Genomic DNA, 5350 nt, shown 5'->3' with positions numbered 1-5350 from the left:
TTGCCACTTGCCTCTTGCCACTTTTTCCTCAGTGAAAGATTTTGTGAAGAAGTGGAATTTCAAATTGAGTGGGTAAGATTATTTCAGGGAATATTATATTTGAGACTTCATGCTATCGGATGCTCCCAAGGGGTGGTAAATAACTACTGGGGTTGGTAATAATGATGAAGGGTGGTAATAGGAAAATAGGGAAACAATCTATGTACCTAGGAAGATTCTTGGGCCAAGTGTGAGAGGGCAGAGAAGAACTGGGGCCTTCCTGGGCACTCACAGAGGTGCTGGTCCAGGCCCGGATGGAGCAGACAGGTGAAATATGGTTCACCTGGAGCTTGAATCATCAAGGAAATAAATGTATGTGGTTGCTTCTCCTGACAATTCTTAAATTCCTCTCTTAGGAATCTTTGGCCATCTATGAAACAATTTCCATGGGAAAATGACTTGTTTGGACTGTATTTTCACAAAGCTGATATTTCTGGCCCTTAGAATATGATACCTGTTTGTTTAAAAAACATATATCTATTCAGGTAAGTTGGAAACTGAGATCTGATTTGAAAACATTTTGGGCTGGGCGCGGTGGCTCACGCCTGTAATCCCAGCACTTTGGGAGGCCGAGGTGGGCAGATCACGAGGTCAGGAGATCGAGACCATCCTGGCTAACATGGTGAAACCCCGTCTCTACTAAAAATACAAAAAAAAAATTAGCCGGGCGTGGTGGCGGGCGCCTGTAGTTCCAGCTACTCGGGAGGCTGAGGCAAGAGAATGGTATTAACCCAGGAGGCGGAGCTTGCAGTGAGCCGAGAATGAGCCACTGCACTGTAGCCTGGGCGACAGTGTAAGACTCTGTCAAAAAAAAAAAAAATTTTTTTTTAAAATAATAAATTAAAAAAAAATAAATAAAGAAAATATTTTGAACTTACAAAGATGTGTATGAATTCAAAGTAAAAACCCTTGACCCTTTAAACAATCACAGCAGCGCCCACCCCTGCCCCCTTTTTTTTTGAGACGGAGACTCACTCTTTCCCCCAGGCTGGAGTGCAGAGGTGCAGTCTCGGTTCACTGCAACCTCCACCTCCCAGATTCAAGCGATTCTCCTACCTCAGCCTCCTGAGTAGCTGGGATTACAGGTCCCTGCCACCACGCCCAGGTAATTTTTGTATTTTTAGTAGAGATGGGGTTTTGCCATGTTGGCCAGGCTGATCTTGAACTCCTTACCTCAGGAGATCTGCCTGCCTTGGCCTCCCAAAGTGCTGGGATTACAGGCATGAGTCACCATGCCTGGCCCACAGCAGCCCTTTGAGGCTGTTGAATATCTGTGAGAAGATGAACTGGATCTTAGATCTACAACCATACTGTGCACTGCTGCGTGGCTGGGAGGGAAGTAGGAGTTGGAGGGGAACTGGAGGTTTGACCTAATTTCAGGATTCTGTCTCTCCCTTATGGGGCTAAAATAAAGAATGCAGAATTTGAATAAAGTCTCTATTTGCTTTCTATATACTTTGCTACATTTCTTTTTCTACATTACTTTCTCCTTTTCTATTGAGATGTGTTGTGAAGTGTATCTTTCCTGCCTTATTTGATCTACCTTTCTTTGGCTGTTCTCTGCCCTCTGTTGGCAGGTTCTCTTGGACCTGTCCGTCTGTGTGCAGGGGACAATTGCATGGAGTCAAAGCCCATTTCTGCTAGTCAGGTCAGCAGAGAAGATATTTTGTTTTCTGGAATTCTGTAGGCCTGAGAGGCATGATCTGGTGTAGAACAAACCTGAGGATCCAGATTCAGCTGCACAAATAGGTTTGTTATAAAACGTTTAATGCTGTCAGTTTGGGGCATCAGAGCCTATCACGAAAATTAGCATGAGCCCGAATCCCATGGTGGTTGCAGAGCTCAACTAGGGTCTTGAGGCACCTTTGGCCTGAGTGTAACCAGGATTAGGATTTCTTTTGAAGAAGGGACAGGGCAGCTTGGAAACCATAGGAGATTCTAGCAGCTGGCCAATTTGATGCTCTGCAGTTTAGTTCTGGATCAGAAATAAGGTGTTTGGGGCCGGGCGTGGTGGCTTACGCCTGTAATCCCAGCACTTTGGGAATCTGAGGCAAGTGGATCACTTGAGGTCAGGAGTTCGAGACCAGCTGGCCAACATGGTGAAACGCTGTCCCTACTAAAAACAAAAATTAGCTGGGCATGGTGGCGGGCGCCTGTAATCCCAGCTACTTGGAAGGCTGAGGCAGGAGAATCACTTGAACCTGGGAGATGGAGGTTGCAGTGAGCCGAGATTGCGCCACTACATTCCAGCCTGAGTAACAGAGTGAGACTCTGTCTCAAAAAAAGAAAAAAAAAAAAAAAAAAAAAAAAAGAAAGAGGGTGTTGATTGACCCTATCCAGAAGAAATTATAGCTGGTGTCTGTTTGTGGATTAGAAGAAGGCCATGACAGTGCTACAAAGAGAAAGTTGGACCCTAGCTGGTTGCTGCTTAGGCCAGTAGAATCTAGATTTCCTAGGTTTTCTATGTATTGCAGCATGGTCACCAAATACAGCCAAAATATTATTGCCCATATCAATGACAGCAGTGATAGCTTGGATAGTGGGATATATACATAACCGAAGTTCTCATTTATTTAATATTTTCAGCTTCCCCTCAAACATGAAAAAATAAACACCAAAAGCCTTTCACTGTGTGTTAATAAAAAACCTCATTAGGGGATTTATCTTTTATCTCCCCACTCCTTCCCACTTCCCTTTTGTCTTTTAAATTTTATTTTTAGTTTTTACTTATGTTTTCTTTTCCTTTCTTTCTTTCTTTTTTCTTTTGAGATGGAGTCTTGCTCTGTCGCACAGTGGTGCGATCTCTGCTCACTGCAATGTCCGCCTCCCAGATTCAAGCGGTTTTCCTGCCCCAGCCTCCCAAGTAGCTGGGATTACAGGTGCCCACCACCACGCCCAGCTAATTTTTGTGTTTTTAGTAGAGACGAGATTTCACCTTGTTGGCCAGCCTAGTCTCGAACTCCTGACCTCAAACAATCCTCCTACCTTGGCCTCCTAATGTGCTGGGATTACAGGCGTGAGCCACTGCACCAGGCTCCTTCCACTTCCTTTTTTTTTTTTTTTGAGACAGGGTCTTGCTGTCACCCAGGCTGCCTCTATCCTCTGGGCTCAAGCGATCCCCCCACCTCAGCCCCCCAAGTAGCTGGGACCACAGGTTCGTGCCACCATATCTGATTGATTTGTTTGGTTTTTAATAGAGATTATAGGCATTACAGGCAAGAGCCACCGTGCCTGGCCCCTTCCTACTTTCTAGTTAACTGGCCAACTGGGAGGAAAAGGGAAAGGCAAGATGCTTGAATGTTTAATCCCTAACATAATGAAGAATTGTCCTTAATGTTCAGAATAATGACATATGATGCACTTGTACTTGCGTAGGAGTCTGGGTGACAGTGGTGGCTGATCCTCACTGAGGGCTGCAGGTGTTCCAGAGAGACTCGCCTGGGTTTGGTGGCTATTATATTGTAAGCACAGCTTTCTACAGTAAGTTCCACGAGTCAGCAAAATATCTATAAAGAGCCTCTCCTTGGAGACCATGAAACCTGCATTTTAATCTCTCTTTTGCAACTAAAAAGCCATGTGGGATTGGGGGAGAGGAGCGAGTAAGGACACTGCGACCTTCCTCTCTGGGATTTGGTTTTCAATTATCTTTAAATGAGAGGGCTAAACAATATATTTATATGATCCTCTTAGCCCTGCCATTCTGTAATTCTTTCAGGAATTTTGTCATTTTGGATTTGCTTGTCTCATAAACAATGTGTAGTTGCTTAAAAATCAACTATTCTATTTGGTTGACTTGGTCTAAAGTATTTCTCATGTTGTCTCGTCATTCTTTTGACTGTTCCTTTTTTTTTTTTTTTTTTTTTTTTGCCTTGGCCAGATAGGACAAAATTCCTTTTCACTGCAGTATTGGGAGCCTGGAACTAGAGTTACCAACCCCTCTGCGTTAAAGAAGGAGCTGTCCTGAGGCTTCCATCTCTACTGGGCTTGAGGCAAGAACATTGTTAGGGGCGGCCTGCTCTTGGCCTCTGTGCCCCAGGGATTGCAAATGCATGTTCCTCAAAGGTAAGGGCTGTATCATTCGGCTTTCTTTGTATTCACAGGTACAGCTTGTGCTAGGCAGCCCGTGTTCAATAAATATCGTGCCTAAGGATAAAGTGGCATTGTCCTTAATTTCCCCCACCAAACCACTAGGTGTCGCCTTCATCTCAGGGAAACCATGCCCGTCCTCGCCCTATACACTCCCACCCCACTCCAGGGCTCCAGGAGCGCTCTTAGCTTGTGATTTCTGGAGAAATAGCTTGAAGGGGGAGAGAAACCGTGGCTCTTAGCGCGGGCAGAGAATGGGCTTATGTGCATGTCCTTTATGACAGTTGGAGAAAAATCCCCAAGGTCCCATAGCAGTCCCTCTCAGCCACCATGAGATCATCCCTCACAAGCTGTTCTTGGGGTCAGATTGGCACTCCAGATATGAGGGCCCTAGGGAAAGCTTCCTAAGGGAAGCTAGGAGCAAGGTGGAACCCCAGGAGAGCGTGGATGGGCTTCCACTGCGGGGAGTGTCCCGCCGGTCCGTTACAGGCTTTCCCCAGGCGCCAGCCTGCGCTGTGCAGGAGACAAAAGAAAATCGAGGCCCTGACTGAGCAGATGGTGCTGAGGAAGCCGGGCGGGCTGCGGTGGGCTTCTGAGGACACGAGGAGGGCAGGGGGCATGGAGACAGCGGGGGGCCGAGAGTTGAGTCCCAAGCAAGAAGGAGCCTCGTGGACTTTCTAAGGACTGGTGGGAAGTGTAGAGCAGGGGCCCCTGGCTGCTGGAGGGGCCCGTCCAGGGAGCGGGCATGGTCCCCGGTGGAGTAAGCCGCACTGCCGTCGGGAGGGCGCTATGGTTTGCTAGGTGGGGGGGCTGGTGAGGATACCACACGTCTGGGGATCCTCGACTGCTTCCTGGAGACTGGAACCACTGAGGGACTCAGGGAGTTCAGAGGGGAGACCCAAGAAGAGCGGGCTGAGCGAGGGGGAGAAGACAAACCCTGGGGTCGCTGGCGTGTGTGAGATGGAAATGGAAGGAGGGGCGGCAGGGGGACCAGGGGCGTGGGGGAGACCAGGGTAGGCCCTGAGAGTGAGGGAGCGCCCCGGAACCCTGCTGGCCGGCGAGGCCTTGGTGCGGAGCCCCCAAGTGCTCACCGGGGTGGGTTTGGGACCTGGCGGTCCCGAGCGCCCGGGTGGGGGGTGGGGGAAGGCAGCCGGCGCCGGAGGGTGGGGCCGGGAGGGAGGAGGAGGGGCAGCGGGGGAGGGGCGGGGGCGGGCGGCCTGCCCGG

Source organism: Pan troglodytes, chromosome 11, assembly GCF_028858775.2.
Source record: "Pan troglodytes isolate AG18354 chromosome 11, NHGRI_mPanTro3-v2.0_pri, whole genome shotgun sequence".
In the NCBI taxonomy this organism is placed as follows: Eukaryota; Metazoa; Chordata; class Mammalia; order Primates; family Hominidae; genus Pan; species Pan troglodytes.
The sequence above is the reverse complement of the archived record's forward strand: the minus strand, read 5'-3'. Positions refer to the sequence as shown.